The sequence below is a fragment of the Erithacus rubecula genome, assembly GCF_903797595.1.
Source record: "Erithacus rubecula genome assembly, contig: scaffold_954_arrow_ctg1, whole genome shotgun sequence".
Classification (NCBI taxonomy): domain Eukaryota; kingdom Metazoa; phylum Chordata; class Aves; order Passeriformes; family Muscicapidae; genus Erithacus; species Erithacus rubecula.
The window spans coordinates 1-21,745 of NW_027635378.1; the positions used below are offsets into that span (position 1 = coordinate 1).

A 21,745-nucleotide genomic window follows, 5' to 3' on the forward strand; every position below is an offset into this window, starting at 1 on the left:
TGTACTCTCCATCACCTTTTCCAGCAGAAGGACCCCCTTGAGCCCCCATTCCCGGGCACTGGGACACCCTCGAATCTCCATTTCCAGGCCTGGGGCCCCCCTGCACCCCGTTTTTGGGCATCCCGCTTTTCCCAGACCCGAGTCCCGCCCTTTTCCTCTACCTTTAGACCCCCCGAACCTCCCAACTTTCCGTGTCCCCCCCATTTTCCACTCCCGGCGCTTCCCGAAATGGGGTCCCAGAGGGTCCCAGGGGGTCTTAGCGGGGATCCAATGGGATCCAGATGAACTCCCTGGAATTCCCCCTTTCCCCTGTTCCCTCCCCCACCGCACTCCCTCGGTCTCTTTCCCGTCTCCCAGGCTGCGCCTCCGGGATCCGTTCGCCTCTCCCAGTCCCAGCCCCCCCTTTCCCTCAACACTGGGGACCCCTGGAGCCCCTTTCCTGGGCACAGGGACCCCCTGGATCCCCCATCCCGCCTCTCCCAGTCCCTCCCTTAAACCTTGGACCCTTCCCGGCTCTCCCCGTTCCGCTCCCTGTCCCCCCAAACTCTGCATCCCGCCAGTTCTCCACCCGCTGTTCGTCTGGGAGGGTTCCTGGGGTATCGTGGAGGGTCTCAGGGGGGGATTCTGGGCTCTGGGACCCCCTGAATTTCCAGTCCCGTGTACTGGGAGCCCCCCCTGCACTACTTTATCCAATACCAATCCCCCCCTGCACCCCCTTTCCCATCCATCCCGCCTTCCCCAGCTCCAGACCCACATTTTCCTTGACTCTGAGACCCTCTGAACTCCCATTCCTGCTTTTCTCATCCCCAGCTGCCCTTTCCATTTGCATCAAGGACTCCTGAGTCCCCCATTCCAGCCATCCCGGGTCTCCCCACCTTATGACCCCTCTTTCCTTGGCACTGGGGAGCCCTGGACTCCCTGGAACACCCATCCCACCTCTCCCGGTCTTGTACCCGCTTTCATTTGCACTGAGAGTTCCCTGAGCCCCTATTCCTGGACACTGGGACACCATGCACCCCTTTTCCACTTTCCCAGTTCCCCTTTCATTGATCCATGACCCCTCACCCCCCCCAAATCTCTGTGTCCCCCCAGTTCTCCACTCCCTGCGCTACCTGGATGTGGCAGTGTCAGAGCCCAGCCCGGGGATCCCCCAGTTCATGGGCATTGGGTACCTGGATGGGATCCCCTTCACACGCTACAACAGCGAGTGGGGCCGGATGGAGCCGCTGACACAGTGGATGAAGGACGGAGCAGAGCCGGAATATTGGGATGGGCAGACCCAGATCAACGTGGGGAACAAGCACGTGTATGCTCCAGGAGCCTGGAGAGAGTGCAGAACCGGTACAACCAGAGCAGGGGTGAGTGGGGGAACTGATGGGATCTGTGAGGCTGGGGTGGGGATCTATAGTTCTTGAATGGGATTTATAGGGCTTGGATATGGATTCACAGGGTGCCAAGGGGCTGAGATGAGGATCCATTAGGCTGGTATGGGATATCTTGTGCTGCATGGGTTGGGATGGGATCCATAGACTGGGATGGGATCCATGGGGCTGGGAACGGGATCTGTGGAGCTGGGATGAGGCTCTCTGGGTCTTCATCAGACCCTGGTGCTCCATAGCGCTGGAATGGGGCTCTGTGGGGTTGGGACCCCATGGGGTTGGGGTTCCATGGGTCTCTGTGGGTACAATCACCCCAGGTCTCCACATGTGGTTGCGAGTTTCTGGCTGTGACCTCCTGTCCGATGAGAGTGTCCGTGGATCCGAGAGGTACAGCTACGATGGGAGGGATTTCATCTCCTTTGACCTGGAATCCAGGAGATTCGTGGCGGCCGACAGCGCTGCTGAGGTCACCAGGAGGCGCTGGGAAGATGAGAACGAGGCTGAGAGAGTGACTAATTACCTGGGGCACATCTGCCCGGAGTAGATCCAGAAATACGTTGGATATGGGCAGAAGGAGCTGGACTGCAAAGGTGGGAATAGAATTCGTGTGGGAATGTGGGATTTGGGAATGGAGGACTTGTGAACAGTGTAATTCCTGTAGGAATTCCATGGTCAAATCTTGCCCTCATCCCATTCGCATGGAATTTCATGGGCAGATCACACCCCCATCCCATTCCAGTGGGAATTCCATGGGCAGACCTCACCCCCATCCCATTCCTATGGAATTCCATGTGCAGGTCTCACCCCCATCCCATTCCCATGGAATTCCATGGGCAGATCTTAGCCGCATCCCATCCCTGTGCATATTCCACGGGGCAGATCTCACCCCCATCCCATTCCAGTGGGAATTCCATGTGCAGATCTCACCCACATCCCATTCCCATGGAATTCCATGGATGTCTCTCACTGTTATTCCATTCCAGAGCCCCTGATGTCCATGTGTCTGGAAAAGAGGAACATGGGATGCTGATCTTGTCCTGCCACGCGTACGGATTCTACCCCAAGGCCATCGCGGTCAACTGGATTAAGGGGGATGAAATCCGGGATCAGGAGACGGAGTGGGGCGGGGTCGTTCCCAACAGCGACGGCACCTTCCACACCTGGGCCAGGATCGAGGCGCGGCCGGAGGAGCGGGAGCAGTACCGGTGCCGGGTGGAGCATCCCGGAATGTCGGAGCCCGGGATCTTCGCTTGGGGTGAGGCTGGGAATGTGGAATGTGGGAACTGGGGAGTTGGAATTCCCAGATGGGGATTCCCCTCCTCCTCATCATCATCCCACAATTCCCAGAGCCGACATCTGGTGGGAATCTCACTGTGGTGGTCGCTGTGTCCATTGTTGCCATCATCATCCTCATTGTCCTCGTTGGATTCGTCGTCTGGAAGCGCCAATCCGGTAACACAAGGATGGGGGTCAGGAAGGGGCACAGATCCACCCAGCACCGTTCTGGGAATCCTGTGCCACCGACGCTGATCCCACTGTCTTTCTACAGGGAGGAAGGACGGGAAGAAATATAGCATGGAAGCCAGTGAGTACCAGTGGCGGATCCAGCTCTTGATCCCCTCCATGTGGATCCCAGGATGGATCCTGGGGTTAATCCCAGTGTGTGATCTGTGCTGGAATCTCATGGATCTTCTCTTTCTGCAGGAAATGATGTGGGAGCAACGGCTTGACCGCAGGTACGGAGTGGGGTCAGGGTGGGATTCCAGAGGGGGACTGGGACAGGATGGACAGATTGGAATCAGGGAGGGATTCTGGATCAGAGGAGGGATCCAGAGCAGGATCAGATGGAATCGTGGAGTGGGATTGGGGCTGAATTCTGGAGCAGGATCAGTTGGGATGATGGATGGATGGATGGATGGATGGATGGATGGATGGATGGATGGATGGATGGATGGATGGATGGATGATGAATGAATGGAAAATGGATGATGGATGGATGGATGGATGGATGGATGGATGGATGGATGGATGGATGGATGGATGGATGGATGGATGGATGGATGGATGGATGATGGAAGAGTGGACAGGCCAGGATTGGTGTGGGATGAATGAGACAGGATCAGGTTGGGTTTCCAGAGTGGGTTTGGGTGGGATGGATGGAGCAGGAGTGGGCAGGATCCAGTTGGATCTGGAGCAGCTCCTGCTCTCCATGGGCTCCAGCCAGGCCCATCCTGTGGGATGGGGACAGGGACAGGGTGACACAGTGACCCTCTCTCATCCCAGCAGCAATCACTGCCTGAGCAATCCATGGAGCTGGATCTAGCTCCTTCCCTCTTCCCAGGAAACTGAGGCTTTCCAGCAGAGCTCCTCCCCGTGTTTTTACCCACCCACAGCTTCTGCTAATGGATCAATTTCCCATTTTGGCTTCTTTAAAGCCAAGAATCATAAACATTCCCAATGCTTTAGTTCTGGTGTGAAATTATCCTGCTTTGGGCAATAAATCCTGCTTGGGGCAATAAATCCTGCTTGAGGCAATAAATCCAGGTTCCCTCCTCCAGTGTCTGTCAGTTCTTCTCTGAGAGCCAGGAATGAAAATAGGGACACCAGGAACAGGTTGAGGACACAAGGAACAAGATGGGGACACCAGGACTAGAATGGGGACACCAGGATTGGGATGGGAACACCAGGACTGACATGGGGACTTGCCAGCCACCCTTGGCTCCATCCCCCAGGATTCATTTCCCGCTCTGTGTCCCATGTCCCAGGTGTCCCCAGGAGGGTTTGGCTGTGTCAGGCTCCTGGAGGGGCAGTGTGATGGGGGGAGGGATCAGGCCAGGCCTCATTGTCCCCATCTGTCCTTGAGTGCCCCAAAATTGGGGTTTGGGATCTCAGAGAGGTTTCTGCTCATGACCATGGCCATGAGATGAGAGTGGCCATGAGTGACACAACCCTGAGATGACCATGGGATGACCATGACACAACCACAGCCCCATGAGATGATTGGAACAAGAGATGACCATGGCACAGCCATGGCCTTGAGGTGACCCTGATGTGGTCATCTCATTGTCCTGATCATCTTATGGTCATCTCATGGTCATGGTCATTTCCTGATCACCATCACCTATTGAGTCCCCTGGGGTTTACACCACCTCCCCCCGAGAGAATGGATTGTTGCTGGCAATCAGGACAGGAGCTGATGATCATGTGGGACTGATCTTTAGTAAGATTAAAAGTTCTTAGGAGGGATGGGGCTTTTTGGTGAAAGAAAGAGTGACTTAAATGGGCTTGTTCACAAAAATTTGGAAGGGTGGTTTGAATGGGCGTGCTGAGGTGATCAGCATGGGCATTACCTTCAGCCCTGAATTCACTTCCAGGTAGGTTGGTACGTGAACCAACATGGGTGACAAAATAAGGTTGTTTTCTTAAAAAAGAAAATTTTGAGCAAATTTTATATATTATATATTATATATTATATATTATATATTATATATTATATATTATATATTATATATTATATATTATATATTATATATATAATATTATATATATATAGGTTTTCATTAGTGATAAATTTTAGGAGGGAACCTTCTGCTCATTCCACAATGCCGTATCATAAAAGGAATCTGTAACTAAATTGAAAGGAATTAAAAACTTTGAGAAAACATGGACAACCACTGCAAGTTCTACAATCTGTGTTGATCCATCTACAAGTTCAATGTCTGATTCCCAGTTATCACTGTTAGGGTCTTTCCAGGTGATAACTGATTTATGAAATTTGCCGGAGTCATCTGTAAAAATAGTAAGAGCATTAAGAGAGGTGTGGCTTTCTAGGGGTTTTTGGGTAAAATTCAAAGGAAGGTGTATTAATTTATGCTTTGGAAAACGAACTGAGATTTGGCCTGTAAAAGCTGCTAAAGCAATTTGAAAAACCTCAGATTACTGAATTAAGAATTCTAAATACAGGGAAGTAATGAGTATAAACATAACAGTGAAATAATTTCTGGAAAGGGTTAAAACTTGAGATTGGGATTTCATGATCAGCTGAGAAAGGATTTCAGGACAAGTAGTGATTGTTTTGGGCATCTGTTAAGATAGGAAGATCCATTCTAAAATTAACAAAAGGACAGACAAATCCTTTCTCCATTGAAAAACTGAACCATAAAAATGTGGCCGTTTTCCCAAAATAGCAAATCAAAACTGTGACTCTGGGTGGTGTCAGTGGGCTTGGTGAGTGTGCAGTGCTGTAGCCACTTTATCCAACCTGGTTCTGGCATCTGGTGTGAAGTCTCTGGGAGAGTTCAGGTCCGTGTCCCCCCTTAATAAATCAAATAAAGGAGCCAAATCCTGGTCTGTGATTCCAAGGAGGGTCCTAACCCCGTTAATTGAGTTTCTGCAGAGGGTGTAAGGTGGTGAGTTCCTCCTGCAGGTGGCTGATCTGTGGTGTGACAGTGAGCCTGTACCCTGGGTACCTGCAAGGGGAGGATCACTGCACTTCATCTTTGGCTACTTGTAGACCAGACTTATGATCTCCTCTAAAATGTCGGTGGTGACAAGTTCCAGAGTGATCTCCTTATCTGAGGCAATCAGGATGTCATCCATTGTGGATGATTGAGATACCCCTTCAGGGCCCTCTTGGAAACTTAACCCTTAGATAAGAAATCCTTCCTTAGAGAAATGTTCACCCCCTGTAGACCCTCGTGTTATCTTTTAGTGTTCTAACTGGTCTTTTTTCCTTCTAAGTAATTGGTCACTCTCACCTAAAACTTTAAAATATTTTGATAGTTTTTCAATCTCTAATTTTATTGGTCTGCATCTGAAGCCACCCCAACCCTATAAAACCCCTTTGATATTCTGCATACTTGGATTTGCTGCTGGGTCCCTTCGTAGAAATAAAGTTGCCTGCAGAATTCCTGTGCAGCATTCCCAAATCTCTTTCTCTCTGGCTAAGGAAGTGCTGCAATCAAAATGAAATCACACAAGAGCTGATAGCCTAAGCCTAGGCCTTGCTTGCATTTAATCACTTTGTAGCTGATGTCTGCCTAAGGCAGCCAGGAAGATCTGTTCTATTTGGAACATTTTATCCGGGCTTGCTGTAGCTGCCGGGGGCCATCCATGTAGTGCAGTATCATTACTTGGGGGAATTTCTCTTGGGTGAAAGGATCCTTGCCATGTACCATTGGCATATTGTTGGGGAGTTCCACATCCCTTGTGGCAGGACGGTCCTATGGTGCCTTTTCAGCAACGACTGTTGGTGGATGGAAGAAATGGAAAAGGAGAATCTTGACACAAACTCTGGATGTAAAGGGATCCTGAAAAAGCAATCCTTCAGATCAATAATCATTAACAACCAGCCCCTGGGGATCACGTTAAGAGAGGGGCAATCCTGTCTGCAACAGTCCATCTCCTCAATCATTTCATTTATTCTTCTCAGGTCTTGAAGCAGCGTCCACTTCTCACTATGTGGCTTTCTGATAAAGAAAAGGGGATTTTCCAGGGACTATTTGTAGGGACAATATGCCCCTTTTTCCAGTTGTTCACAAGCTAGAGACTCGAGTGTGGACAGCTTTTTGATGGGAAGGGGCCAATGATCAATCCAGATGGGTTTGCCTGAGGTCCAAGTGAGTTTTACAGCACCGTGCTCATCAGTAGTCTTTGCTAAAAATTTGTTTCGAGTCTCAGTCCATGGTGGGACAGGAGATCTCTACTTCAAACATGCACTTTTTAATAATAAATGGCTTGGTAGTGGCCACATGGCCCTCCAGTCCTTTAAATGAAACAGGATGTAAACTCCTCATTGTGTTGCTGTGCCCCCCAATTCCCACAAGTGTATCTAGTGAAGGAACAAGAGTCCACTCAGTTGGCCAATACTTGTGTGAGATAATGGTCACGTCTGCTCCTGTGTCGACGAGGCCTGTCCAGGTGACAGTTTTTCCCAGGCAGGTAACACCACAGGTGATTTCAGTCTTATCCAGGCCAGTCCATTGGGACCATGCAATGTAATTTTCATCAGCATCATCATTGTCAACTGCAGGCAACAGGAAAACCTGAGTGAAAACTCTTCCTTGGAGGATGAAACAAAGAGGGTTAGGGCACCGTGCTATCCCTGTAATCACCTGATTAAAAGTAACTGTTCAAACAGTGGGCAACACATAGAAATCTTCAATATTATGTCTGCCTAGTCCAATATTGAGAAAACCTCTTGGCATGCAATTCTGGTTCTAGCTGGCCTGTAGAGATAACATGATGGATAAAATCAGTTATCATTACTGACCGGGCAGGTGACAGCTCCAGTCAGGAGCTGCACGGTACTGAGGCAGGCAGGTCCCTGAGGAGGTGTTGCAAAAAGAGGTTTGGTGGGTTCCAATGTCTGTTTTGCCAGTGTTCAGCCATGGGGGTTCTTGTGTCTCCACATGCCACTGTCCTGTGCTCTGCTTCGAGTTTCCTCACTGGCTGCAGCAATGTACCTGGACTTGCTGACAAGAGTTTGTATCTGGCCTGGTTTATTCCAGTCACAAAGTTTTTGAGAGTTCTCTTTTTGGGTTTGCAATAATTCCTTTCCCAGTGTTCATTTTGGCCACAATTAAAGCATTGACCTGGCTTTTGGTTCTGCTGTCTTTGAGGACGCTTTTGAGATTTAATCAAGGCATTGGCTAATACTTTTCCTTGGAGGGAGGCAACATGCTCTGGAGTAACCAACTTATTGCAAGCCCCCAACATCTGGGGGATGGTGGTCTCAGGGTCAGAGGGCAAAGCCTTCAAGCCCTTCTTACAATTAGGGTTAGCATTGACCACTGCTAGCTGTTTCAGCTTCCCAAACCTGGTCCTCAGCCACTTGTTTATCAATAGTGAGTTTAACCCTATCCAGAAAAGTCATATAAGGCTCTGTAGGGCCTTGCCTTATATCAGCAAAGTTCAATTGCAGCTTACTGGCCTCAGGTACTTGTAAAAAGGCCATTTTAGCCACTTCAATCATGTCATTTAACACTGGTCTTTGCAAGTTCCTGGCCTGCTGGTCTGGGTCAGTTCTTTCCCCTGCCAATTGGGCAAGTGTAATGCCAGCCCATGCTCCAGAAAGCAATTTATTTAACTGTCTCTTCCACCCCAACTCCCATAGCAAAAGCTCAGTAGGGGATAACAGCAATGCCATTAATTATTTTATGCCATGCAGAATAAAGATGTGCACAGCAAAAGTTGCTGAAACCAGCTTGTAAAACATGGAGAGCGCTGGGCATGATCTCTGCCTGCTTTTCATAGTTCCTTTATTTCACTAAATGCCAAAACCTCTCAGCATGGGTTGCCTCTTCTGTTATACCTTATTGGCATTATGTCAAGTCTAGAAGCCAACTCCCATTCACCCTTCTTCAGGGCCATCTTTTAATTTCTTTCCAATTTCTCTTCCTTGACTTCAACCAGCAGAGGTCTTCCTTGGAAGAGAAGGGAGAGAAGGACAATCTGCAGGAGAAGCCCTTGGCAATGAGCACCTTTTTGTCTCTTGGGTTGCCCCCCCTTGCTGGGCCTCAGTGCAGGCCAAGGCAATCTGACATTGACATTTTGGGGATGGACCCTACTGGAACCACCTTAAAGGTAGTTCTGGTCTCCTCCCAGGGGAATGGCAGTCAGTGCCACTTCTGGCAGGAACGGGATTGGATGACCCCTTAGGGTGGTGGTTGAGCCATGACAGAGTGAGGACTGGCAGGAGGGGCTGGAGGTGGGGACACCTAACAAACCAGGTCTTTGTCCGAGGGTGTTAGTTGTGATTTCACAATGGCTGCTATTTGCAGCAGGGCAGATAGTGGGGTAACAGCCATGGGTGCTTTGACTGGATGGGACTGCAAGGTGTTAGGAGGGTAAAGGGGATGAGGAGCTGTCCTAGTTTGGACAACAGGTGTCTGCTAAGAAAGGCAGGAGCCTCTGTTTGAAATGGAGAATGTAAATCCCCTCTGTCAAAATTATTATGATTTTGAAATTAAGAGGTTTTCAGGCAAACATGTGGGAAATAGGAATAGCAGTTCTTTACTTAGAAAATTAAAATAAAAATACAGTGTTACAAAGAGCAATCCCAAAACACTGATCGAGTCAGAATACAACCTGACACTGTCAGTCAGGGTGTTGGCAGCAGTCCCATTAAATGGTGGCTGCATCCTCCTGCAGTGGCAGATGTGGTTTAGCTGGAGCAGTGCTCCTGTAGAAGGTGCAGTTTTCCTCTGAAGGCCCAGGGATAATGTGGAAAGGTCTGGTTTTCCTCTGGAATCAATTGGAAAAAAGGCTGCTTTGGTGATCCAAATCTCAGATTTTATCTATGTAGGAAATGGTTGGCTCCTTCCCCTGGCTGGCACATCTTCCAGTAGGAGGATGTAATTTTATCAGTTTTATAGTGGGACTCAATGGCCCATTAGCAGATGATATCTCCCTGGGGGAAGGCTGGGTTGTGGAAAAAAATAACGATGACTGCTCCACCTGTTTTTTAACAGATGACCCATTAGCAGAGAATATCTCCCACAGAGATAAGGAACACTGCCCCACATGGTTTTAGCAGATGGTGATAGAATACACACTTTTGGTCACATCCTTCATTGCAACCTAAGACAGGAGCACATGAGGGCACAGGAGGGACAAAGTGGGGGTGGTCCACAATGACCTGTGCACTGCCATCAGCGGTCCATGGTGGAGGGTTCAAAGACAATGGATGTAGCACGGCGGGGTCACCAGCACAGCTGCATAACTCCCTGGGCCAGCTTTGGGCACAGGCAGAAACCAGCTCAGCCCATGTCTGTTATCAGGTTCAGTCGCAGGACAGAGGGTGAAGGAGAGAGCAAGATTGGCAGTACTGGGCTCATCCAAATTTTTAGCTTCATTCAGTCCTCCAAATAAATTTTACCTCATGCTTTGTTCCTTCTGTTCCAATTTGACCATGTCATTTACTTTTTGAAAGACAATAATTAGTTTTTGAGCCGAGTCATCCCTTTTTGCAGCTGAATTATACAGCTTTCTCCCAACTGAGTCCCAAATGTCCATCAGGTAGAGCTTGTCTTTGGTAGCCTCTGGAGTGGATTTATAAGCCAATAGGATCAAATTTTGAAGCTCCTTATTCTCAAATTTCCTTCCTAATAAGCCAGTTTGAATTTAAAATCCCTTTAGATGTCCTTCTGCTCTACAGACATCTGGGAACCCATTGATGAACTGAAATTGAACTGCCAAATTAGATGAGAGAAAAAGAGTAGATGGGATGGATGTCGCCCTTCCTCTTACCTTCTCTGAAGGTGAAAACACTGAGGCTGTCTCCTCCTGACTCCACAGTGTTCAACGGCTCCCAGAGCCTTGATTTGGTGCCAGGAAGGGCAGGTCCTGCTCTCGGCTCCCCAGAGTATTTCAGGAGTCCCTGTTCGGGTGCCAAGTGAAGCTGCTGCTGATCCTGGCCCAGATATTAGGATCAGTTGCTTCATGGAACTTGGCAACCTTGTGCAGAAAGAAAACCTGACTTGATTGGTCTGGAACTAAAAAGTTTAGTAATACAAAAATAACAAACTGCAAGCCAAGCAGCTTGCATTGAATGAACCAAGAAAGGTGGTATAGGGAGGCTAATTCTATGCAAGATGGCAAAAAAGCAAGGGCCGGGGCAAAACAGGAATATTTATAAACTTGGAGGAGGGGACAAGTTAGGGTGGAGTTTAGGGAGGGGATCCAGTAGGGAAGGGTGGTTGGGAATATTAAAATTTTTTGCACCAAGAAAGAACCAATGACAACAAAGAGAACAGGGAACATTCTGGCAATGATTAACATATTGAACAGGAGGGTTCTGGGGGTGATTTTTCTACTCACTCTCTCTGCAAAGGGTTTTCCCACAGCCTTAAGCCGAGGTTATCTAGTCTTTTATTTGAGCTAAGCCTAGCATGATCATGACCATGAGATGATGGTGATGACCATAATTGTAGGAAATAAGAAAAGTTATACAGAATAAGGACCTTTTAAAAATTTGCTAAATCCTGTTGACTTCTGTTCAATTTTGTTCACCCAAAGGAACTCTGGGAAGGGTTCAGCTGTGGGTCAGATGGCCGGAGAGTGGGTTGGTGGTCACCTCATGTGTGAGGCAGTGATTGGCTGGGGAGATGCATGGACAGCACATCATCAGAGGGCTGATTGGGTAAAGGGACACGTCAACAGTGACACCACAGTGACAGGCAACCAATGCGTGTTTGCTTCAGTAAAGTTTGGGTTAAGTTTGGGTTAAGTTTCAAGTATAAAAAGGTTCAGTTGGTTACAATAAATGATCTTTGGTCCAAGCAAGCAAGTCCGTGTGTCTTTCTTCCTCATTGCTACGCATGGTCACAAGATGACCACGACTGTGACCATGACATGGCCATGATGATGACTCAGCTATGATCCTGACCATCATATGATTGTGACCATGAGTTGACCACAAGATGATCATGAGATGACCTTGACCATCATGATACAACCATGACCATGAGATGACCATGACAGTATTGTAGCCATTGGCTGACCATGACATGAGATGAGCATGACCATTTAATGTCCATTGCTATGACCATGTCCAAGAGATGATAATGACCATGAGAGGACTGTGACCATCAGATGACCATGACACAGCCATGAGCATGAGAACATGACCGTGAGAGGACCATGACCATGAGCATGAGATGATTGTGATCAGATGACCATGACCATGAACCAACCATGACCTTGAGATAACTGTGACCCTATGATGACCATGACCATGATATGAACTTGACAGAATTACGTCCGTGACTGTGATAATGACCATGAGATTATGGTGGTGAGGAAATGACCATGACATTGAAATGGCCATGAGATGACTGTGACCATGAGATGACCATGATCATGAGATGACCAGGACCACAGGATGACAATTACAATGATATAACCATGACTGTGAGGTGACCATGTGTATGAGCATGATTGTGACCAAGAGATAACCATGAGATGATCACAACACACGATGGCCATTTGTGGTCATGATCATGAGGTAACTGTGAGATGACCACGAGATGACCACGACCACAAAATCCAGGTGATCAGGAAATTACTGTGACCATGAGGTGACTGTGACCATGACCCAACCACAGTCATGACATGACCATGATATGATCGTAGCCATGAGTTGCCCACAAGATGATCATGAGATGACCATGAGCATGAGATGACCATGAGCTTACAATGACCCTGACTGTGGCCATGACACAGCCATAGCCATGAGATGACCATTACAATGAGATGACCATGAATGTGAGATTGCTGTGAGCATGGGATGACTGTGACCAAGAGATGACAATAAGATGACCATGCTAATGAGATCATTGTGACCATGAGATGGCCATGAGGTGACCATGATGTGATTGTGACCATGAGATGACCATAACAATGAGATGAATATCAGGAAATGACCCATCACTGTGTGGTGGCCATGAGGTATCTGTGATCAGGAGATAACCATGACCACGACCCAACCACAGCTGAGACATGACCATGATAAGATTGTGGGAAATGAATTGAACATGAGATGATCATAAAATGACCATGACCATGGCACAACCATGACCATGAGATTACCATTGCAATGAGATGACCTGAGCATGGTCAATGAGATGATTGAGACCATGAGATGACCATGAGATGATCCTGACCATGACACACACATGATCATAAGTTAACCATTACAGGGAGATAACCATGATTGTGACCATGAGATGACCATGAGCATGAGATGACCATAACCATGACATGTTTGTGACCAAGACATGACTACAATGCAACCATGACCATGTGGTGATCTAGGCCATGAGGTGATAATGCCTGTGGCCACAACCATGAAATGATCAAGGTCATGACACGATTCTGACCATGAACTGACCAAGAGATAACTCTGACCATGAGATGACTATGACCTTGACCTTGAGACGACCATGACATGACCTAGAACGTGAGATGATTTTGACCAAGAGGTGACCATGAGATGACCACAACACACCATGGCTATGTGGTGATCACGACCATGAGATGATCATGACCATGCGATGACCATGACACAGTCATTACCTTGAGATGTCCATGAGGTGACCATGAGATGACCATTACAGTGAGATGGCAATGGGCATGAGATGATGAGAGTCAGCAGATGACAATGAGGTGACCACAATAAAATCGTGCCTATGAAATAATTGCGGTCACAGGATGACCAGCACCATTGATTGAAGGTGATATGAGGATGATTATGACCATGACATGACCATGACCATGAGATGACCATGAGTTGACCATGAGTTGACCATGAGATGACCATGAGCATGAGATTGATCCTGATCAGGAGATGACCATGACCATGATACAACCATGACTGTGAGATGACCATTACAGTGAGATGGCAATGGGCATGAGATGATGAGGGTCAGGAGATGACCATGAGGTGACCACAAGATGACCATGGCTGTGATATAATTGTGGCAAAGGGATGACCAAAACCATGAGATGATGGTGATGAGGAGATGACCATGAGGTGACCATGAGATGACCATGACCTTGACCATGACCATGAGAGAACTGTGACCATCAAATGACCACCACACAGCCATGTGGTGACCAGGATCATGAGGTGACCATGAGACGACCATGACACAACCATGGCCATGAGGTGATCAAGAAATGACCATGACAGGGACCATGACATGATGATGACTGTGAGATGACCATGGGCATGAAATATGGTGACCAAGAGATGGCCACAGCGTGACCATGACTGTAACAGGATCCTGATCATGAGGTGACCATGAGATGACCTGTGAGAGTCCGTCTGAGCCTCTCATCTGTTTCTGCCCAATGACCCTCGCCTGAGGCCTGCACTGCCCAGGGATGGGAGGAACGCCAAGTGACTGTTCCGCAGGTGATGCCTACCAGGACTGGTTTCTCATGACAACTAGTCAAGGGGCGTTTCCTCAACAAGCTCCCACAGATGAAAGAACAATGGACTGGTCAGTATGGGCTGCCCTGCATGTGTTCATGACGACAAAGATGGTCTGATGTGCCTTGAAGCGTCCTGTCTCCACCTGTTCCCCCGTGTAACGAGCTGCACATACAATAGTCCAAAAATCTTCCCACTGTGACATTTTTTGGCGTAGTCAGCAATTGTATTCCCGATACTGGGGGAGTTGGGGTTTCTGTGCACTTTGTACCAGGGGAAGACCTGTGCCATTTCAGCCGCACCTAGTCTGTCAGTGCCGTAAGGACTGAACAGTGTTAGAAAGCAAGGGAGGTGGTATTGGGTTCTTCCCACAATCTGCACACAGAGCCAGGTGGATAATCAACTCCATTCCAGTTATCGGAGAATTTTCTTGAAAGGATCTCAGCTGAGCAAAAGATGGGACTTGTGTTTTTTGTTGTTTACTGCTTAGTGTAGTCGAGGAGACACCCATTGTGTAACTAAAGAGAACCTCCCAAGCGGTTTGGTCTCCTCAGCCACCCAGGGATGACAGGGGGTTGTCCCCAAGATAAGTCTGGGTGACAAGTGTTTACCTTCCTGAAGTGGTTTTTCCCCCTCACACATAATTGTAACTCAGAGGTTACAGTTGTTGTACAATTATTGTACTTGACTATTTGGGATTGCGAAGAGACAAGTGGTTTTTGTAATTAAGTTAGTATCTCCCAAGTAGTGTGTCTCTTCACCTGCTCCAGAGAAGACAAGGGATTCACAGTTTCAGCTGTGCTTTTTGTGTAACTTTAAGTGTGTCTCCCTGAGAGTGGTTTTAGTCCCTTCATAAAAATGTCTGAAAATGATAAAGCTGCATTTTGCGCTTTACTAGCTAAGTATAATGCCAGACCCTCCCAAGGGGGGGAAGACTAGGCACACAGTAATTGGTTTAATTTAGAAAATGTGATTGATATGATACATTCTTTGCAACATGAAACAAAATTCAAACTGAGCAAGAAAAATAAAACCACACTTTGCTCAGTTCTTGGTGCTTGTCTTTCAGCTGCTGTAGAATCTTGTTTTAAACGAGTAAGTGAGGAAAGTGCAGTGATAGACTCCTTGCAAAACCTGGTGGAAGCTTTGCAAAAGCTATTACAGGAGAAAACAAATCAGGTAAAAACTCTGCAAAACCAACTAGAGCAGGAAAGAAATCACAACTATTTACTACAACTATCACAAGCCTCACAACATGCAGATACACCTAAAGAAACAGAAGAAAAGGAAACATATCACATAAAGCAGATATATCCACAGAGAGAACTTGTACATGTACAAAATAGTGGGGAAAATTGCTGCTCTAAAATGAGACCTCTCGTTAAAATGGAATATAAATACCTGAACAACAAGGATTTTGACCCCCATATAACCTCCAAAGAAATATCATACACTGCTACTGAATTGGCCAAATTAAAGAAAGAATACTCACATCTCCCACACGAATCTGAGACCGAGTATGTTTTTAAAAGTTTCACTCACTGGAGGAGATCAAATTAAATTAAGTGAACAAGAGGCCAGTGGGTACTGGGGGCCTGGCGTTTTCTTAACAACTGGAAACTCTCGTGTTCCGTGGTCTCTGATACAGCGTGCAGCCTACTGGGCTGGGGGACTTAGCCCCATAGTAAGAGGTGATCCTCTAGCCATAACTGGCACCCCAGGCCAACTCCTAAAAAATATTCACAAAGCTGCCTGCTTGCAAATTATACATGAAATACAATTCACTGCTGGTCATAAATCACCTATGCAATTACCTGTAAGTGTAAAACAATACCCTCTTCGCTCTGGTGCCAAAAAAAGGCTCAAACTGGTTATACAGGACTTGCAAAACTCCCCTGTATGGCCAATCCAAAAACCCAAACCTGACACTGTAGCTGTGTACCAATACATACATGATGTATTGATAGGAGAAGAAGAAAAAGAAGAAGTGAGGGATGTGCAACAGAAAATAGTTTTCCACCTAGAAAGCCCTAACTTGCAAATTGCCTCAGAGAAAATTCAAAAACCTTCTCAGGAAGCGAAGTTTTGGAAGACTGGGACTGTCCCCCTTGACAGAGTGGCCCAAAAATCCTCAGTAACAGAAGGAACTGTAAAAAATCTGGCAATAACAGAAACTGAGAACTTGGGCAACAACGATGACAAACCTGCCTCAGTAATTAAAGAAGCCTCTGCTTTCTCCCCCAGATAATCTCTGTTCACTAATTCTTTGTTCACTAATGCTTCTGCTGAGCAAATTATTGCTGGGGGACGGGGTGACTCTTAGATTGGGGCGCTGATGGTTATTTGGGGTGTTTTCCAGTTTGAAATGTGGAGTGCCTCCTTTGTCTGTAACTACACTGACTCTTATGCTGTGTTTAAAGGAGGTACAGAGTGGCTTCCTTCTTTGCAGCAAAATGATTGGGAAGTTAACAGAACTTCTGTCTGCATAGTTCCATCATTTTAACCTCCTGCCTCTTTGTGGCAGATTCTATTGTGTTTACTTTTCACAGAATAACACCATGGAACGTGAAGTTTAATGGCTGAATCCCTCATTGAACCTGTATACAGTTACAGCACAGGACCTTACAGCTGTGTTTTATTTTGTGAAGATTCAAAATCAAAATTGAACTGACGTATAATTTTCCCAAAAAATTATGTGTGGGAAAAACAATACAAAATATAAAGGGGAACTCAATGTCAGTGTTGTAACACCTACTACCCAACCACCGCTTATACTGAGCCTGAAAATTTTTTAAATTGGACCCTATGTAATTAAGAAAACTGGCCAACAGCAAATATTGTTTAATTCGGCATGGTCTTTTAAACAAGTCAAATTACCAATGCAAAACAATGTCTCACTAATTCAGCCAGCTTGTTCACCTTTTCTTGGCGTGGACAAACAACCTGGTTGCAAAACCAGGATGATTCTTTCAAGAAACAAACAAGAAAAATATCCGGTGTTGTGGGAACAGGATTGGGAATTTTAAATAGCATTGATTCAGAGGGATTAATAAACAAATTGGTTGCCACCACCAGAGACCTGACCAAATTGAAACAACCTCTGCACTCCTGTTTAACAGCCCTGGGGACGCAACAGTGGTTATTATCAAACATTTTACCAAACTGGGAAAAGTCAAATGTAAATGGTCACAAATTGATAATTGATGCTCTTGGTATTGCTCAAAACATCATCTCCTTTGCCCTCAGCTGTATCCAGGCACAGCTTTGGATGCAAACAGTTGTTGCCTCAATTATAAGAGAAGGGGAAGAAAGCATCTTCCCTACTGAAATCTGGACAATAATTTGGGACACTGCTAATGACTTTGAAAGGAAGTTTCAGTCCTGGTGGAATCTGGTAAACTTTACCTACAACCCCAGCACAAACACAGCCACAGCCTTTGCGTTGACAATACGCAACGCTTCAGTGGATTTGATATACCCCATCATTGCATTAGGATTGAATCACGATGGAACTATTCTCTATCCTTTCGAGCATAGAGAATGGGCCCGTCAAAATGGTGAGAAATGGCATACTGTTAATTTGGAATCTTGTGTTGTTCGGGAGCAACTGGGTTTCATTTGTGAAAGCAATGCCATTGTGGCCCAAGACATCTGATTAGACACAGAGCAAAATATCTGTCATTTTGAAATACACCTTGATGAGACTCCTGCAACAGTGCTGGTGTACATAGGAAATGGATGTGTGCGTGTAAGAACTGCTTGCAACTTAGTGTGTGTAGAAAATGTAACAGTGGATCTAAAAAATCATTTAAATTTTTGTGTTTGTAATTTTACCACGATCATGGGCTGTGACTTTTCCTATACTGCTCCGGTCATGTCTTATCACCTTTTGCAATCCAATTTTACACTGATTCATCAGTTAGTGCCTGCTCCCATTGGGATGAACCTCACTTTGATTAAACAATTGTTGCTCCACCAGGACTTAATTGGAATCTTGGGAAAGATCAATAAAAATGGGCAGAAGACCCTGGTGACAGTTCATCACGATGTGAAAGAAATACATCGGGTTTTAGAAAGGGTAAAAGGAGATGCTGAACTCAGGTGGTGGGATACTCTTTTTGGATGGTCATCTACTGCTACCGGCATCCTAAACAAATTGTGTCATCCCATTGTTGTGCTTTTGATTTTGGTTTTGATCAGTTTTGTTTTGTCAGTTATTCTATACATCCTGAATTGGAGAATAGTAAAACGGCTGACACAATTGGCATCAACAATGGAAGCACATCATTTGATCACTTCTCCATCTGCTAAAGATACCCCTAAAGTTATTGACACCAGACAAATTATACGAGCAGTAAAAGTCAGGCCTTTAACAGCAAACTGATTGGAATTGTTTGTTGCTTGTTATGATTGGTATGATTAGTTTTAGTAATGTTAAGCTTTTGATTGAAAATGGTTTTGGAAAATAATGGTTTTAATCATGAAAACATATTATTATGGATACTGATATGTTTTAATTTTAATTTTTTGAATTTCAATTGTTTGGATGTTATTTTATTGATTTAATTGTTTGAAAGTTATTTTAGCCAATATGATTGTGATTTATTTGAAAAATTGTTTTAATCCATTTTGTTGTGATTATTTTGCTTTATTATTTTTGTGTTTATTTCCTTTTCCTTTTCCTTTTCCTTTTCCTTTTCCTTTTCCTTTTCCTTTTCCTTTTCCTTTTCCTTTTCCTTTTCCTTTTCCTTTTCCTTTTCCTTTTCCTTTTCCTTTTCCTTTTCCTTTTCCTTTTCCTTTTCCTTTTCCTTTTCCCTTTTCCCTTTTCCTTTTCCCTTTTCCCTTTTCCTTTTCCTTCTTATCCCCATTTTTTTTTTGTTTTCCCTTTTCCTTCTTATCCCCGTTTTTTTTTTGTTGTCTCTGTCCCTGATTTTGGAATGTGCTACCAATGGCGGGTCCTGAAGATGCTACAACCACAACATCATGCTGATCGAGTTTCTCAGCAACACTCGTTGGTCACGGGGTGATGTGAGAGTCCGTGTGAGCCTCTCGTCTGTTTCTGCCCAACGACCCTCGCCTGAGGCCTGCGCTGGCCAGGGTTGGGAGGAACGCCAAGGGACTGTTCCGCAGGTGATGCCTAACAGGACTGGTTTCTCATGACAACAAGTTACGGGGCGCTGACTCAACAAAGCTCCCACAGATGGAAGAACAGTGGACTGGTCCAGTATGGGCTGCCATTCATGTGTCCATAACAACAAAGATGGTTTGGTGTGCCTTGAAGCGTCCTGTTTCCACCTGTTCCTCAGGGTAACGAGCTCCACATACAATAGTCCATAAATCTTGCCACCTTTTGGCCAGAAGCCACTTGCTTTGGGAAAGGACTATAAAAGTGACTTTCTGAGAAGAAACCTCTGAGATCTCCCTGGACTGCACCAGACATCTATTGTCTGGCTCCACAAGGTTTCGTCTGCCCGTCCTGGTAGCTATAATCCCGACCCCCCCTTTCTCTCTCTCTCTCTCTCTCTGTCCCACTATCGCATTTTGGTTGGCACTAAATAAAGTGCATTTCTGTAGAAGTAAACTGGTTTTGTCCCCTGCTGTGTCTTTTGCGCTCTGAGATCCATAAAAGAACCAATCACGACTTCACTTGGGTTGGGCGAATCGTAACAGGCACGTGGGACTCAGTGTGCATTGTGATGCAGCACAGCCTCATGGAATTCAGCAGACCATTGGGACAACCTGGAATCTCACAGATCTAAGGCTCTACTTTGACCAAGTGGGGCCTTATGGGACACAGGTACCACTTGGATCTTTCCAGGTTTTGTGGAATCCATTGTGACACAACACAGCCTCATGGAAACATGGGGACCATTGTGACACAATGGAATCTCATGGAAGTAAGTGTCTGTTGTGAACATGGTACGGCCTCATGGAACCGAGGGACAAGTGGGACTGTGTCATGGCTTGTGGAAGCAAGGGGCTATTGAGGCACAGCTTGGAACCCAGGAGAACATTATGGGGAAATGGATTCTCACAGAAGGAAGTCTCCATTGTGACAGTGTGGAATCACAATGACCTCCTGGGTTCCATGAGTCTCCTCTGTGTTTACAGCTGACTCTTGGTTCTCCAAGATCCCATGGCATCACTGTGCTCTGCTATGATTCACGAGGCTGTGTTGGGTCACAGTGGACATTTGTTTCCTCCAAGGCTGGAGATGTCCCAGTGTTTCCCTCAGGCCATATTTTCTTACAATGGGGCTTCAGTTCCATGAGATTCCATTGTGTCACAATGTTCTCTTTAGTTTTTTGAGAGCCTGATGTGTTGACAATTGACTCATGATTCCTTGAGGATTCATTGCATCACAATGGTCTCCTTGGTTGCATCAGACCCAGCTTTGTCACAATGCATTCCATGCATTTCTAGTGCATCACAATGGTCTCTTGGATTCCATGAGGACCTGCTGTAAAACAGTGGACACTTGGTTCCATGAGTTTCCATTCCATCAGGATGATCTCTTGCATTCCATGAGGTCCTGCAGTGTCACTATGGAGCCTTTGTTCTATGTGTTCCCATTGTGACACAATGGTCTCCAGCGCTCTCTGAGGTTGCACCATGGAACTGTGGACACTTGGTTCCATGAGATTCCATGTTGCCACTGTCAGGAAAATCCAGAAATGCCAGAAGTTTATGTCCAAAAATGAGACAGAGGAGTCCTTCATCTTCTTTTGAATAAACGGAGAGTGTTCATTGGAGCACACACCCACGGGGTTTTTCTCTCTTGAGGTTTCAGAGGGCGCAGCCTCCTTGCATCCTAAACTCCCAGCTGCATGTTGCCCTCTTCCTTTCCCCATTGGCTGAGGTAATAGGAAGGTACAGCCTTCCCAAACCTGCTATATCCCCCCTTGAACCTGGCATTTCCCCCCAAAATTCAGAAGTTCTGCTTTGTGCAGACCCTTGTCTGTTTCAGGAGCCAAGCTGTCTGGGCTCCATAAAAATCTGCTGCCAAAACTCAGTAGAAAAATTATGACAAATTTCTAAGACCTTAGCATTCATCCCTTCACCCATCAAATGATTTGTAAAGACATCAGCACACATCTTTCCTCTCAGATTGATGTTTCCTGTGCTGCTGACAGTCTTTTAAACCCAGCCTTCAGTCTGACCTCTCTGCTGTTGTAGTTCCATGGACAGAGGTTGTTGTCTCTTTCCCCTTCCATGGGCAGGCTAGTGTTCAGCCATCTCCAGGACAGCAGAGTCCCACCTCATGGCACTGTGCCCTGGGAAGACAAAAACCATCACTCCAAATGTCCCCACAACTTCCTCCTTCTTCATAGCCACTTGGCCCTGGCAGTGGGGTTTGCTGCTGGTGGCCACAGGAGACAGGAGACCCCTGTGACACTGTGGGGTCACATGGAACCAAGGGTTCATTGTGACA

General features: G+C 46.4%; 1 pseudogene across 1 annotated transcript; it reads left to right on the forward strand.

Moving 5' to 3' along the window:
* Positions 1 to 1,010: 1,010 nt before the first annotated feature.
* On the forward strand, positions 1,011 to 3,048 carry LOC306816871 (class I histocompatibility antigen, F10 alpha chain-like; annotated as a pseudogene). The gene is made up of 4 exons (XR_013777893.1): positions 1,011 to 1,358; positions 1,697 to 1,994; positions 2,363 to 2,634; positions 2,727 to 3,048. The product of XR_013777893.1 is annotated as a class I histocompatibility antigen, F10 alpha chain-like (transcript).
* The last annotated feature ends 18,697 nt before the right edge of the window (positions 3,049 to 21,745 follow it).